Below are 17,518 nucleotides of genomic sequence, written 5' to 3' on the forward strand. Positions count from 1 at the left end.
AATAAAAATACTCACATGGCTCTTCTGGATATTTTAACTACTGGCAGCAGCCTCAGAAGACACTCCTCTGATGGATGATATTTACTGAGGTTAAACTCCTCCAGCTCTTCTTCTGAGTTCACCAACACAAACGCCAGAGCTGACCACTGAGCAGGAGAGAGCCTGGCCTGTTGAAGACGACGCTCACCACCTCCACTCAGGTATTTCTGCACTTCCTGCACCAGAGAATGATCATTCAGTTCATTCAGACAGTGGAACAGATTGATGGATTTCTCTGGAGATGAGTTCTCCTCAATCTTCTTCTTGATGTATTTGACTGTTTTTTTGTTGCTGTGAGAGATCCTCTCTGTCTGTGTGAGTACGACTTGTAATAGAGTCTGATTAGACTCCAGTGAGAGACCCAGAAGGAAACGAAGAAACAAGTCCAGGTGTCCACTCTCACTCTGTAAGGCTCTGTCTATGGCACTGCTGAGGAATTTAGTCATCGTTGACTTGCTGAAGATTGCAGATAGTTCAGTGTTTTGGTTTTTAGTGGTTTGCTGATTCAAAAAGCTTCTGTCAATGAAGCAGAGAAATGCATATAAAGCAGCAAGAAACTCCTGAACGCTCAGATGTACAAAGCTGAAGACCTTCCCCAGGTGCAGCTCATGTTCCTCCCTGAAGATCTGGGTACACACTCCTGAGTACATGGACACTTCTCTAAAATCGATACCACTCTCTCTTAGATCTTCCTCATAGAAGATCAGGTTTCTTTTCTCCAGCTGCTGGAATGCCAGTTTCCCCAGAGCCAGGATACTTGTTCTGGTCTGCTGAGGATCAATGTCACTATTCCCACTGTACTTCTGGTTCTTGAGTTTGATCTGAAAGATCAGGAAGTGTGTGAACATCTGCGTCAGGGTTTTGGGAATTTCTCCACTCTCAGCTTCACTCAGCATTCTCTCTAGAACAGTGGCTGTAATCCAGCAGAAGACCGGTATGTGGCACATGATGTAGAGGCTTCTTGAAGACCTGATGTGTGTGAAGACTTTGTTGGCCAGGTCCTTATCACTGATCCTCTTACTGAAGTACTCCTGTTTCTGAGGGTCACTGAAACCCCGCACTTCTGTTACCTGGTCAAAACACTCAGTAGGGATCTGATTGGCCGCTGCTGGTCGAGAGGTGATCCAGAGGAGAGCAGAGGGAAGCAGATTCCCCTTGATGAGGTTCGTCAGCAGAACATCCACTGAGGTTAGCTCTTCTATATTCACCAAGTTCTCATTGTTCTGGAAATTCAGAGGCAGTCGACACTCATCCAGACCATCAAAAATGAACATGATCTTGTAGCTCTTATAATGTCTTGGTTTTAAATCTTGTGTTTCTGGAAAAAAGCTCTGAAGAAGATTCACCAGACTGAGCTTCTTCTCCTTCATCAGATTCAGCTCTCTAAAAGGAAGTGGAAATATGAAGAGAATGTCCTGATTTACTTTTCCTTCAGACCAGTCCAGAATGAACTTCTGCACAGAGACTGTTTTTCCAATTCCAGCAACTCCTTTAGTCAGTACAGTTCTGATGGGTTGTTTCTGTTCTGGTAATGGTTTGAAGATGTCGTTGCATTTGATTGGTTTTTCCTGTGTTGTTTTTTTCCTGGATGCAGCTTCCATCTGTTTCACCTCATGTTCCTGATTGACATCTCCTCCATCGCCCCCTGTGATGTAGAGCTCTGTGTAGATCTCATTCAGAAGTGCTGACTTTACATGGCCTGAGATTCCTTCATTAATTCTCTGATATTTATCTCTCAGCTTGGATTTGAGCTTTCTTTGGCATGCTGGGGCCAATTCTGATAACAGAGGAAGAGAATAAGGAAAATGTAATTAGCTGTGATCTTCATGAAAGACCCCTGTGTAGAACAACTTTGATACAGTAGATAATTGTAAGGTTTAAGGATACATTTGATGCTGTGACACAATATATTGTAATTACAAAATCCAGATAACTATTGCTTATTATTCTAATTTGAAAAGCAGAACTCCTCTGAGAAAATAAATTAGCACTAGTTGGTCCCCATTCTCATGACCCAGAACTCTTACTGCTCTCTAGTGTGTTGGCGATGTCTGTCTGATTCATGTTCCTCAGGATGTGCAGTGTGACCTTCAGCACCCCCTCCTTCTGATCATCATCCTCCTCTCCCTCAGAGCATGCTGGGTAATCTGGACTCAGGAGCTTCTTGAATGTGTTCAGCTCGTTCTTCACTAGAGAGATAAACTTCTCCTGCAGTTTCTGATTAAGAACAAACATCAGAGAATCAGTAAAGCTCTTACAGTACAGAGAGAGAGATGATGACACTGATCTGAGGAGAAAAGGAGTTATGGATGCTCTGATCTGTAAAAGGTATTATCAAAATTTTAAAGTAAAGTTAAATTTATATGTAAAATAAATAATTCCCATCATATTTATGGTTCAGTACTAACCTTGAATATGTGGTCCAGTTCTTTTCTGGAAAAGTTTTTTTTCTTCTCACTGTGGATGAACAGAAAAGCCACACTGTAGTCCACATTATTGAATCAGCTGATCTAAAAAAAACGTGTTTCAATAAAATATGGTGAGATTATTAATAAAATAAAGAATAGCAGCAAATAACAGATACAAAGAAAAGATTAATCTGTAATTAAAATAAAATGTAAATAAATGTATCAGGAATACCAGAACCAAGAGAGACACACGCTGATAAGTCTGATGAGTCAAACAGTTTAATCAGTTTACTAACAAAAGGGACAAGCAGATAAGGATAGTCTAAAGCAGGCAGGGTCAGTAACATAAAGCCAGCATAAACAAACAACATACCAGTAGAGAGGAGAAAGCAGGGTTGGTACACAGAGAAATAGACAGAAGTGGAATAAGCAGAAGGGTGGTCTAATAACAAGCAACAGAAAGCAACAAACAATAAACTGAGCAAGGCAAAAAGGGTAAACAGTAAAACAGAAAGGGGTCAATAAACGATAAGGCACAATAACAAAGAGATATGTGTTGTAGAAGAGCTAGGGAACCTAGATTCAATACTCAGCAACTAATAGCTGAAACTGAGGGGTATTTATACTCAAACATTCAGGTGAGCAATCAGTAGCTGTAGCTCAGTAGCTCAGCAGCAATGTAAATGTAATTAGAAAGAAACCAGCTAAAATGTTTTCCAGAATTTCAATTAACATAATATGTTTTAAAGTGTATTATAATTCATTCTTAATACATTACTGGTCTATGTATTGTACTAAAACACATTCTCCCATTACTGGATGTATGCACTCACCCCAGCAACTGAGATGATAAATATATGCATAACAGATGAAGTTTTATTCAATGATATTAAAGAAACAATAAACAGCATGGTTTAAATGCACTGAACACAGTTTTTGAATCAATAATTAGAAATTTAGAAAAATTTCCACCAGACACATAAAGCACTTTGTGGTTTTGGCCACCAGATGGTGCTGATGTGCTCTGTGTCATAAAGATTTGAGTGGAGAACATTTTTCGTACAGTTAGGAGAAACGATTCAGCGCTTATATAAGCTTTAGTTTACCATCAATAATATTTTAGATACGTTAGCAGAGCAATTTCAGCAGAAGTAGCATTAATTGTGTTTAATTTAGTATAAAAGAGGACAGAACAGAGCACACATACACACATGGACAAAACTGTTGGTACCCCGCGGTTAATGAAAGAAAAACCCACATTGGTCACAGAAATAACTAGAATCTAATAATAACTAGAAAAGTAATAATAAATAAAAATGCTATGAAAATGAACATATGAAAGTCAAATATTGCTTTTCAGCCATGCTTTAACAGAATTATTTAAAATATATATAAAAATCTCATGAAACAGGCCTGGGCATAAAAAATTGTAACCATTAATTTAATATTTAGTTGCACAACCTTTTAAGGTAATCACTGCAATTAAACGATTCCTGCAGCTCTCAGCAGGTATTTTGGTCCACTCCTCATGAGTTATCTGCTCCTGCTGTCTCAGGTTTGAAAGAGCCTTTTCCAGACGGCTTTATGTTTCAGCTCCTTCCAAAGATGCTCAATAGGATTGAGATGGTGTGATCTGACACTGATGCTCCTCGAGCTTAAGATTCACCTTTAATCTCTTTAGAAGTTTTTCTGGGCTCTTTTGTTTTAATGGGGATTGTTTGTTTTGTAGATTTTTGCATGAAATGAGTCTATTACTTCAGATACTGAAAGTAGGGTGACCTAAAGCAAGTATTTATATTGATTCCAGCTTAAAGGTGGGTTTGCTTAGTTGTGGGGTTAAGGGCTCCTTTATTTAAAATACTTTTTTCCTTATTTGTATAAATCATAGACTGTGTATAGCTGGACAGAGCATTGTCTCTCAAAAGTGAAGCCACCACAGGTCGGGCGCCCCCTGCTGTTCGGCTGCAGAAAGCTGTGTAACTCCACCCACCCCCATAGGTTTCAATGGCAAAACAGACAACTTTCAATCACGTTTTTTTCTAATATACTGTAATTCTACCTCCTTTATTTAAATGCAACAGCTAGTGTAACCTCTGCTTATATTGTCAATTTTTTTTATATTCCCACAGAATTCGTTTTTTATAGCGTTATTCAGCTCTATTTAAAAAGGTGTGGTTATTGAAAAAAGGGCTGGGTTACACCTAGCCGGGGCGGGACCAATAACAGACCGTCAGCAGAACCTGCATCATGTTCTTTTTTCCCCTTACGTCAAGCAGTAGACTAGTACTAGTAGTTAGTCAAACGTTTAGCTAGCTAACTGTACTACCGTTATTATTTTTTATTAGCTAAACTGAATTTAGATTGTTGTATTAATAATGTCGTGTTCTGCTGTTAATTGCTCCAACAGACATTCTGGACAAAGTTCTTTGCAGTTTTTTCGGTAAGTTTGCTGGCTGTTTTTCCCTCCCCTACGTGTCTGTGTGCATTTTATTTGATTAATTATCAAGATCTTAGGCGAACCATTTAATCTCGGTTGGATTTTATAGCTAGCTTGGTTTGTTAGCTAACATTAGTGTAGTTATGTAACTAACTATATTCGCTAGACTCTGTAGAATTAATATTTTAACTTGGTCATTGGCTTCGCCCGTCACCGGTGCGTGCGGCAAGCTGACCCAGATAGCATGAAGGCTCTGCCTGAGATCCGCTGATGTACGGCAGCACTGGCTTAGACTCTGCATAATCCGTGCAGAATTTAGCCAAATGTGCTCAGTTCGTCTCAGCGGCAAAATGAACTGAGCTTCAGTACCGGATTCGTCTCATTGTTTAAAGCAATAACTAGTCCTGGCATTCACTGCCGTTTGGTGATGTTTTTTTTCGCTGTATTTTATTCACTTCCACTTGCTACATACAGAACTATCCTGTGGCTGGGTACACGGTTAATATCCATAACGTGCACGAACTGCACTGTTACTATGAAAATATTAATCTTATCGTGCTGCAGATAAGTTCTCCGCTCGGCTCGACTGGACTCCGCTCCGCTCCGATCCGCTCTTCCCTATTGTCTGCTGCTGTTTTGCCTAGGCTGGTGTTTGGCCTGGGCTGTTTTGCCTATATTGTATTTAATCCGATTTGATATTTTATAATTGACTGCTCTAATTCTGTATCTAGTCCATGGGGTTGAATTATTAATTTTGTTTCTCTTCTTTATTTTCATTTGGATTTTATATTTTTTTTATCCTGATATTTTTTTGGTTATTATTTTGTTTAATATTGTGTTATTGGGTCAACCCTGTTTGTACCTGGGTTTTGGTGTTGAATTATGTGTTTCGTTATTGATACTGGCTTGGGTCAACTGGTATAACCTGTGATATAAATTATTAACCATCTGTCTATTTTTACTCTGTTAATAGAACTTCAGCACAAGTTCTCCTTTGGGCTGACTGGTTATCCTCTTGGGAGTTTCCTTTTCCTCTTCACTTCTCTTACACTGGGGTTGCTGTGATGGAGTCATCTTTATTGGAGGTTTTGTAGTGTGTGTGTGATTTGTGTATTCTCAACTGTGAACCTAGCCTAAATAGCCCAAGTGTGCATAATTTAAATTGACATTTGATGGTAACATTTTAAAAGAATTTGGCCGCCAGTAAATTTTATTTCCTCTCAAATGAACCTGTGTGCTATAAAGGTGTATTTGAACCATATTTCCAGAGGTGAAATTCCACAGGTGGCGTAGTCGAGCTATTATTTATTTAAGTGTTTTTATATAAATAAATATAATCATCTGAATGTTCTCGGGGTCACACACAGTTCAAAATCAATGTCAGATTTTCATATATTTATTTTCATAGAATATTATTTATTAATTATTACTTTTGTCACGTTCAAGTTATTTCTGTGACCATTGTGGGTTTTTCATTCACGCTTCATTTTCCTCCAAATCTCTCTCTCTCTCTCTTTCCCCTATGCTCGCTCGCTCACACACGCGCACACACACACACACACGCGCACACACTCACACACACAGCTGTGAAAGCATGTTTTTTCTTTTCATTCTGTTAAAGGTGGAATATGGAGCTACTCTAGAGTTTATTTCCTCCATTAAAGCTCTCAGTTAAAATCAGTTACTCAGCACATTAAAATATTCTCATTTATACTGACATTAACAATAAAACAAAGAATAATCTAGTCTGCCAGACACAACACACTGCACAATGATTGTTGTCCCTTCACAGGATATTGTTGTGATTAATACAATTAATGTTTTAATTTGATTGATATATATCTTGTATAAATATAATTTAGTTTTGCCAATCTAACACTGATGCATTTATTCAAGGATATCTGGCAGGTCACATGGTGCACTGTTCAATATTTTATTATATTTTTTATATGACAAAATAAAAAAATATTTTGATAGTTATTATCAGTATCACACACCCCTAATATAGATATATGTGTAATTCTCCAACCTGTAGCTGATATTGTAATTTACTCTCATTGTTGAAGTCAGTCAGTCTAATCTAAACCCCGCCTCCCCATCACACCCAGCTGTGTACAACGATCATTACATACAGAAAAACTGTGTGTGTGTGTGTTATATGGTTTAAAAAGGTAAATTATAGTAAAAATCAGTAAATTTTTGATGTTTCACTCACTGTGGGTCAGAGGTCATATCTTCACTGCTGAAACCAGGAGGAATAATGATGGACGCGTCACTCTTCATAGAAACACAGCTGGGTTCTGGAGAAGCTCCTCTCTGGGTTTCAGTTCTGTTAACATTAAACACAGTGAAACTCCAGCATTTACACAGTGAAACTCCAACACACAGCACATCTTTAATAAAGATCAGGAACTGAAGAGCTTCACTCTCAGAACAGAACAGTAGTTTAGTGCAGTGATGTACCGAGACCCAGAGCTTCCTCCTCCACTGCTGAACCCTGGAGGATCCCCCATGGACCGGTCACTCTTCATAGACACTCCACTGGGGGCTGGAGATGCTGCTCTCTTCTCCCTGAAAACAGATCTTCATGATGATCCATGATGAGAGTAAAGTGTGGAGTAATGTGTTCCTTTACTAAAACTTATTCACAGGTTCCAGACTAACTTCTTCATAACCGTCCCAGAAGCGTCCCGAAGCTTTCTGTCAGCTGCCCCAAACTGAAAAACGCTCATCTAATAAATATACATATTTTAATTTCTTTAACAATACTGTTGAATATATTTTTGTGTTTTTTATGATGTCACAATGTCATCACCTGATTAGATCATGTTTACTATATGTATTTTATAGATCTGTGACTAGTTAATAACATGTATTGGTAAGAGTTACACAATTACACAATTATACTGTATTATAAACTAAAAGGTATATTTTTATACTGAACTCTAACAGAGATACAGATCAGAACAGAATAGAACAAGTCTTTCTGTGAGAAGCTTCATTCCACAGCTTTAATAACAAACCCAATCACTTCCATCTGATCTATATACATGCAGCACATCAGGATTTCCTCATTTCTAATGCTAATGTAAACCCAGACAGCGTGTGGTAAAATCCGAGACGGATCCTCACAATGGATCTGGTTCAGAGTTCACTTTCACTACAGACTAATCCGATCCAGATTTTGAGCAAATCGTCACATTTATGTTAAAATATATGGACCATATTTTTAACATAAATATGCAACCATCCCATACCATAGCAACCACCTAGCAACAGCATAAAATCCCCTCAGCAACTACCTAATACTGTTCCTGTGCCAGAAGAAACATATTATTTATATTAACAATTAGATATTAAAGTCAGATATGTACTTTAAATACTGATTAGAAACACATTCTACTATAAGAATAACTGGCTGGTTTGTTAAGTGTTTCTCTGTGTTTAAATACAGCACAGGGTTCTGACTCTGGTCCAGGAGAAACTCTGTTCTCAATATTTTAAAACTGTAAAATATGCAGATCACAGCTCCAGGATTAGAGCTGAAACCATTACAATACAAAACTACTTTACATATTAAACCCATCACTTAATTTACTCACTTTAGGACAGGAGGTCCTCCTCCACTGCTGGAGTTCTGAAGATCCATCATTTACTCTTCTTCATACACACACAGCTGAACACCGACCCCTGAGAACAGATCAGCCGTTACAATAAAACCTTTATTCTTACAATAATGACATTATCATCAGAACTGCATTAAACAAAACCTGATAAACTAACAAAACAAAACAAACAGAGAACGATACATAACAGTGTGATTTACCCTCATTATACATTATTCTACAGATTACAGAAACATTTATTGTTATTATAATTATTATAATTTAATTATTATTAGTAATATTACTGCATTACACAACATTATAAATATACACACAGTTCTATTATTAATAATGATATTATTATTATGTTACTGAATCAGAATAGAGAGATTATTTAAGTATAATATAAAACAGCAGGAGTAAAAACACTAACACATCACGTGATCTTGAGCTCCGTTGCTCCCCCTGCTGGTTAAACAGCGCTACTGCATATAAACACGCCTTTATAGCAGCTCCGTGTTTTTATCTCCCCAACAGATCAAAGTCCACATTAAGCAGTAATGCGCTTTAAACAGCATAAACTACACTGTGATCAATAAATATCAATCTATATCTGCGCATTTCTCTTCAGTTTACAGCATTATTGATCTGTTACAGCTGATTGTTCTCCAGCCGGTCTGATCTAGACCAGGTCCAGGTCTGATCCAGGCCCGGTTCAGATCTCCATGCTGATCCTGGTTCTTCCAGTGGAATCGGACACTGAGCTGAGCTTAAAGAACCGGTTCTGGATCTGAGGAACCTTTAGAACCGGTTCTGACTTTAAGCTACACGGTTCTGTTCTACATTCTCTGAACATAAGTTCTGAACTTACCGAGTGAATCCGGACTTCTGTCCTCTTCTAATGGAGGAGACTGAACTTACTTTCACTTCTTCCTTCACCTGCGTCTCACCTGCCTCTCTCTAAGCCCCGCCCTCTCACTCTCTCAGAGCGAATAGGCACTGGGTGGGCGGAGCTTCTGTTGGTTATTTGCTATTGTCAGCCAATCATATCACAGGGGTGAATGAAAGGTTTGAATATTCATGAGTCTGAAATTTCTCCCACATAGCTGTAAAACCCCCAGTTTTCAGACCAGTGTTCTGCCGAGTTCTGCTACCCGTCCAAAAGTGCTCATCCCCTCACTGCGCATGCTCCGACCCACATTTTATAATGTTTTCATGAGTCTTTCATGATGATTCTGTTTTCCATGACTGCATTAAACAGCCTGAGGTCACTGTCATTATTTGTTTAAGGGTTACATAAAAGTAAATCTCAATTAAACAAATAATAAATAATAATAATAAACAATTTAAAATAAACAAAAGAAAAACTGTTTTTAATCACCTTTTTGTACCTTAACTTCACACCTATACAGTGATTTGGGCTATTCAGTTATCCTCCCTACACTCCTGCCAAGAGAATATTCTATTATGGCGCTTTTTTGTATTTTTACCTTTAAATATACACTAGGGTAGCACAGATCAGCATGGTAACATAATTCCTCAGAACACCTGCTACTCTGTAAATAGCACTGCAAAGTAAATTCACTGCCTCAACAGAAGAAAAAAAAGAAGAAGAAGAAGAACAGAATAACTGATCTCCTCTGAGCTGATCTGAACATGGTTTGAACATTTAACTTACTGTATTTATGGAGGCTCATAATTTTTTACTGTTCATTACACAGCCTCAGTGAACAGCTGCTACTTACATATAAATGCACATTATTTATGTATGATTTTTTGTGCTATAATTATTATAATTATAAATGCATTTTTTTTAGCAAACACTGATTATTTGATCAAAAAAGATTAATGAAATAGTCACATTTATTGTAATTATCAGTGTGTATCTGAGGACCTGTATAAACCTTATTTTGCATAATGATCCTTATTTATTTATTCCCAATACTTCTGTTCTATTCAGACCCAGCAGCCCCTAAATCATTTACAACTTAAATACAAGTTCAAACGCATTAAACAGCTAAACAATGTCTTCTGAACTGTTGTGTGAAATATCTTCAACAGGACAATTTTAAAATCATAACAATAAAAAGTATCTCTGGTAATTGTTCAAACATAAAGAAAGTTGTGTACACGTACATTAATATTAATTTTTTTATTTAAATTTAAAATTTAAAATATTTAAATTTAAAAGTGACTGTCTAGATAAATTCATATCGACGTTAAAAATGTCATGTGTAATTCATATTAAAATTATTTAATGTCCTAAATACTTTTCCTTTACATGATCTCAGCAGTGTTCCATGTTTATAAAAAAAAACAGTTTGCAGTTTTGTTTTGCAAATATTTTATTATAATTACTGCTATTATAGAATATACTAAATTGTGCATAATATTCTCATTATATTTTAACACTTTAAATACCAGAAGAATTTTATAACACTCACTTATATATAACCAAATATATGTTGTTGTCGAACAAGCATTGCGTTTGTGTCCTATTCAATGAAAAATGAGAATAGTGTTAATTTTTTTTTGTAAATAAATAACTACATAATACAGTTTGCATTGCATGTTCTCTGATGTGACTGCTGCACGTGTACACTGTGATAATAAAGCAGAAAAGTTACGTTATTCTTGCTGGGATAAAGGAGAACTGCCTCCATCTAGTGTCATTAAGATGTTCTGCATTTTATATAAATAACCTCTAATGTGTTTGTGCTTCTTATAATGATATAAAACATTATGTTCTAAAGAACAGATCCTTCTATAAAACCTCTGCAGGCCCTATTTACCATAATTAGAACTGAGACATTCAACAAGACTGGATGCTTGGCTACATTTGGGTTTTTTATTTATGAATTAATTAAACTAAAAAAAATTAAAATATCAATCACTGTCTTTTCACAATTAAACCACACTGACAATTTAAAATATAAAATATCTAAATATTAGATGACTTGCTGTAGATGGGGAGTTATTCGTGATATTAAATGCAGATATCTGGGAGAATAAAACTAATATTGATCTATTCAATAACTTATAAAGACTTTAAATCAATTACATCAATTATACAGCACAAGATGAAATTCAGAATTATAATTATCTTTATCCATTTGAAACATTTGATATAGAAGGAAAATGCAATAGCTTGAAAGACAGAACTGTATAGCTAATTATAAAAAAATTATATCCGCTTTTATTTCCGACTGAGAGAGACTGTAAAGAAAAGAATATATGAATTATAAGAAACAGTGAAGGTGTGAGTAATGTTAAAACGCTAACAATTAAACTGGGATCCTAAACTGAGGTAAAATTTGAGGATAATTTACTCTTACTGAGGCAAATTAGCTTAAAACAGATAGTAATTTGAAGAATTGTTAGAATGGTGGCAATTAGTTTCTCCAAACCGTTTAAAAAACTTTTTTGTCACAGAAAACAGAAAATAAATGCTCTTTCTCCTCAGAAACTTTGGGTAGGAAGCTAGCTAATTTAGCTTTTTCCTAACTGACCAAAAATCAGCCTTTAATTATACTAATTTAATCTGAATTTATTTAATCTCATAAATTTATCCATAAATTATTCGTTCTTTTCTCAGTTTATTAAACAGTATAAGAGAAAGAGAGCTAATTCACTGCTAACTCTGTTAGCTGCTAACAGGCTAATGTTGACAGGAATCTGAATCAAAGCCTCATAAAGAGCACGTGAGGGAAGCGTTAATATAAACTACTGCTTTAAAATAATACAAATAATACGACCTGCAGAGATTTTATAGAAGGATCTGTTCTTTAGAACATAATGTTTTATATCATTATTAGAAGCACAAACACGCCAGAGATTATTTATATAAAAGGCAGAACATTTTAATGATATTAGATGGAGGCAGCGCTCCTTTCCTCCAATCAAGAAGAACTAAACACAGCTTATTTTACCGGATAATTAATACAGTTTTTCATCCTGTAATATGGTTATGGAAGTGGAAGTGGTGGTGTACTTTTAGACTCACCAGTAGGGGAAAGTAGTGCTCGGTTCTTTGGAGAAGGGTCTGTCTGCAGAGCCGCGGATTTAATCCAGCAGATTCAAGCCAGCAGTTTCAGGTCAGCGGCATTCTGCGCATGCGTTGATACTTGCTTCAGGTTTTCTTAGCGGTTGTTATACTGGAGAAAAAGTTAAACAGCACAAATATGTTCTCTTTACAAAACCTAGAATGTATTTTGTTTGATTACTGTGGAATGTTTATTTTCTCAATGATCTGAATTTGAATGAGCTCAGTTTATTGCAGGCCCAGGCTCAGAAATTGAGCTCAATCAGTTATTAATTTAATCCCTGAAAATATTTTATTTCCAAGGATTACTGAACATGTTTATCTCTGTAAAACCCAAGAGGAGTTCTTTCAATCTATTTGTGTTCCAACACTACAAAGCTGTACAGCTCAGTACATCAGAGTCAAAATAGCTAATTTTATTGCGGGCTCTGAAACTGAGCTCAATCAGTCATTATGTTAATCCCTGACAGAGATTTTATTTCCAATCATAACTACAGTTGTAATGCCTGATGTGTGTTCCTAATAATACATAAAACTCAATTAAATTTCACATAGTTACGATGGTATAAGAAAGGCTGGGCACCCCTGATATTTTTTAAGATTTTACTTTATAAATGATTGGTTGTATAGACAAGTTTCAGTTAAATACATTATATTCATATATGTTCTTGGCCTATAGAAGTAGTGACATAAGAAATATTCAGTGTCTGTAAATGTATAGCTAAATAAATAAGAAGTAAGTACAGCTGAGATAGCTTTAGGAATTTTGTTAATGAGCTTTTGGGGAGAAAGTCAGGTTTGATGGGGAGAGTGAAGGAAATGCACCTTGTGCTGTGTACAGCTTACAGTGTGAGCTGTTCCACCAAACAGACACTAGAGTGTAGTATGGGAGCATCAGGATCCAGTGTTGCAGCTCCTTCCCAGTGTGAAGCCCCGCCCTTCAACCTGAACTAAAGTGGAGTCCCTGCATGGAGCACCCTCTACTGCTCTGATAGGGTATTTACTTTTAGCATTTTTCTTGACTTTATACAATTATCACTTTACAGGCCAAAGTTATATAATACTATATACCTATGTGTTTTAAATTTGTTTTCCTAAGTGCAATGCTTTAGAAAATGCATTTTTAATGTATTTTATTTAAATATTACTTTTAGTTTGAATACTGTAGTGAATAATAGTGTAGATACAATAATTTCAGTGTATGGTGTCTGATACATTTTGTCCAGAGTAAATCCGGTATGAGAGGTGCCACTTTTTATGGGTAAATGATGTTTTTCTTTAGTCCCGACATCTTTATTTTTGTCAGTGGTGTGCAGTGAGGCCCTTCTAACCCTTCAGGGGTGACAATCGGTGCATGTAAATCATTACATACTATTTAATAAACATATATTTTATAAATTAACTAAAATAAAAAGCAACTAATTCAAACTGACAGTGACTGACAGTGGTTCTAACCAATCAAAGCTTTTTAAAATGGCTTCTGCCCCCCTGTGTCTGCGTGGCCCTTCAGCTGGTTTTGAGAAGGGTGTAGTAATGAGTCTGTTACATATATATATATATATATATATATGTGTGTGTGTCTGTGTGTATATGTATATATATATAAATAAAACAGTGGCTGTGAAAAAAACTCACTCAGAGCTGGAGGAAGAAACACTGTAAGGAACCAGGATTCAAATATAAAAGGACTAACATTTTAATATTATTCATCTGTGTGAAATCAAAGTAATTATTATGTTGTAATTTTGTATGTTTAATTATTGTATTTAAGTATAAAGAAAGTTACTTTAGATACCAGTTTTTGTGAAACTAGGAATGTTGCATATGAAATGTTATTTATATTTATTACATTGTTACTTTGTGATACAAATCTTTATTATGTTACACATTTTCAGGATGTTTTTGGAACATTATATGTGAAAAGTTATAGTTTATCCTTTCAGGAATACTTTAAAAATATTGCTGACTATTAATACAGATTTTTCTGATAACTGCCCACTAGATGGAGACTCTGCTGTGTTGTTTTGTGTTTATATGAAGACACACCTGAAAACATTCTAAAATCTGACTAAACGATCTAAAAACCAGTCTAACCAGTTAATGTGATACACACCTCAGAAAGACCTTCAGTTTATAAAGAGACGCTGCGTTACGACACAGACGACTGATTTTACTGCAGAATCCAGAAATATAAAGGTAGGATTAATATTTGATTAACTTTAAATGATGTAATTTTTATAAAAATATATTTCTTCTTACACAGTGAGTTTGATCCTGCAGTCTTGTTGAAGTTTGTAGGTTGAATTTTACTATGTTGTAAAAGAATCCCTGTGTGAAACAATAATGCCTCTGTTTTGGGTGAAGCTGATGTTTAGCTTTTTATTAGACAGATTTTTATTAATCTCATTATTTCCATTAAACCTTAAAATAAGGAAGTGGTTTGTGGGTTTAGGTGGAAACCCTTTTTTGTTTCTTTGTTTGGTTGAAACAGTTCAGTGTCTAAAATTTAAGTATTCAAGTACAATCATGACTAAAAGTGTTGGCACCCCTGAAAGGATTTCTTTTGAGAGTATTATAAATAGACACACACAAAAAACACAAAAACACCATGTAAAATATATATAACATTTCAAACAAAATTCCAAAATCAGACCAAACTAAATTATTGGCACCCTCAAAATAATATTTGGTTGCACACCGTTTGAAAAAAAAAACACTGAAATCAGTTGTTTCCTGTAACCATTAAGGAGCTTCTTCCACCTCTCAGCTGGAACTCTGGACTCTTCTTCTGTAATCTGCTCCAGATCTCTCGTATCTGAAGGGTTTCTTCTCCCAACAGCAGTTTTAAGATCAGGTTTAAGATCTCTTCACCGGAGTTCAGTATGATTTGGGTCTGGACTCAATGCTGGAAACTTCAGAACTCTCCAGCTCTTTGTTTTGATCCGTCTCTGGGTGCTTTTTGAAGTATTTTTGGGGTCATTGTCCCCTGTTTTCTGGGGGTTTATATGATATGTGGATTATGGCTGTAGTTCAGTGGAGTCTTTAGTGATTGATGTCAGAAAACTGGAATGCAGCTCAATGCTAGTGATTAACCGGATCAGCAGTGAAGGTTGGAGGGTGGAAGCTGTTTTCAGAGCTGAGTTAGCGGCTGATGCTTGATAACAGATGGACGGCACTGAGCTGGTTAGATTATTATATTTTATATATTTATATATATGAATATTATTAGTAGGTTCTGGGGTTTGATATGTGTAATGTATGGGGGATTTTAGGTTTACCTGAGGCTGAATAGTGTAATAAGGTCTCTGGGTGTAAGGTGGATCATGAAGTGGGGAGAATCTAAAAATTGGGTGCAACACAAACAATTTATTTACACAACATGAAAAGTCAAACTAAAAAATGGTAAAAAATGAAAAGAAAAGAATGGTGTAGGTTATTTGCATGCACACTCTTTACACACCAGACTCAGACTCACTTTGGAGAAAATGTAAAAACTGTAAACCCGGAAAAGTTGATTGAACTTCAAGAGTTTGAGGCAAGTGATTGCCTACATTTTTTAAGTAATGCATACTACAGAAAATCTATTCATTTAGGTAAGTTCAATCTAAATGCCTGTAAGTAACCTTTTGAGTTTAATTAATTTAAATCTAAAATAGTTATACTTAAAATATGCTGTAGTGTAAACTGTTCTACCCGGTTATTTAAACTCAACTTTTTAAGTGTTTTTATTCACATATAAAGCAGAAGCTCCGCCCCCAAAGACTCCATTCTTTCTGGCAGGGTAAATTATAACAACAAACCCACAGTTCTGTATTACTGTTTAAACTAGGTTACTTCAAACAGCCGTTACCCATAAGTATTATTATATTACTGATCATGTTCTATCATTTATACATGTCCATTTTTTCTGTTCTTCAGGTTCCCCTGAGAAAAGTGAGCCCCTTTCCCTCCCAATCAGTGGAACCTCCCGGTGGGTTAAAACAACCCCTGAACTGGAGCGATTTGGGTCCCCAGCTTTATTAAATACAGAAACAGGAGGTCTGTACACACACTCACCCTCACTCTCACAACTACACTCACAACTACACTCACAACTACACTCACACTCACAACTACACTCACACTCACAACTACACTCACAACTACACTCACAACTACACTCACACTCACAACTATACTCACAACTATACTCACAACTACACTCACAACTACACTCACACTCACACAACTACACTCACACTCACACAACTACACTCACACTCACACAACTACACTCACACTCACAACTACACTCACACTCACACATCTACACTCACAACTACACTCACACTCACAACTACACTCACACTCACAACTACACTTACACTCACACTCACACCACTACACTCACACTCACAACTACACTTACACTCACACTCACACCACTACACTCACACTCACAAATACTGATTTGCTGCCCCCTCTAGTGCAGCGCCCCTGGGAATCGCATAGGCTGCATACACCCTTTTTGCGCCACTGATACTCACACAACTACACTCACAACTAAACTCACACAACTACACTCACACTCACACCATTACACTTATACTCACATAACTACACTTACACTCACACTCACAACTACACTCACACTCACTAATGACCCCAGCTTTATTAAAGACAGGAGCATGAATTCAGTACACACACTCACACTCACACAACTACATTCACACTTGACTTTGTTCTGATGTGAGTAAAATGTGCTCCAACAGGTTTTTTTCTTTCTGAAGAAAAGAAAAATACAGACAGTTCCTCATTCTCAGCCCTGCTGACAGATTTAAAAAAAGGACAGAAGAAAAAGAAAGTAAAATCCAGCTGGTAGGTGTAATAGAAAGGGGAATTCACACCTGTAAAAGAAGTGATTTTACTTTATTAAAAGCCGTGAGCTGTATCTCTTCACAGTTCTGGTTTTAGCTTCATGTATCTGAGCAGTAGATAGATCCGTGGA

The 17,518-nt window shown here is 36.3% G+C and overlaps 2 protein-coding genes across 2 annotated transcripts in view; both read left to right on the forward strand.

Moving 5' to 3' along the window:
• The window catches only part of LOC125801480 (gastrula zinc finger protein XlCGF49.1-like), a 280,269-nt gene that overhangs the window by 52,308 nt on the left and 210,443 nt on the right, over positions 1-17,518 (forward strand). The window lies entirely within an intron of this gene.
• Positions 14,643-17,518, forward strand: part of LOC111197331 (NACHT, LRR and PYD domains-containing protein 12-like) — a 686,367-nt gene continuing 683,491 nt past the window's right edge. Inside the window, exon 1 of the mRNA XM_049476987.1 lies at positions 14,643-14,727. The gene's annotated coding sequence lies outside the window, so the exon portion shown is untranslated. The remainder of the gene's footprint in view (positions 14,728-17,518) is intronic.

This window comes from Astyanax mexicanus, chromosome 4 (assembly GCF_023375975.1).
Source record: "Astyanax mexicanus isolate ESR-SI-001 chromosome 4, AstMex3_surface, whole genome shotgun sequence".
NCBI classification, from domain to species: Eukaryota; Metazoa; Chordata; class Actinopteri; order Characiformes; family Acestrorhamphidae; genus Astyanax; species Astyanax mexicanus.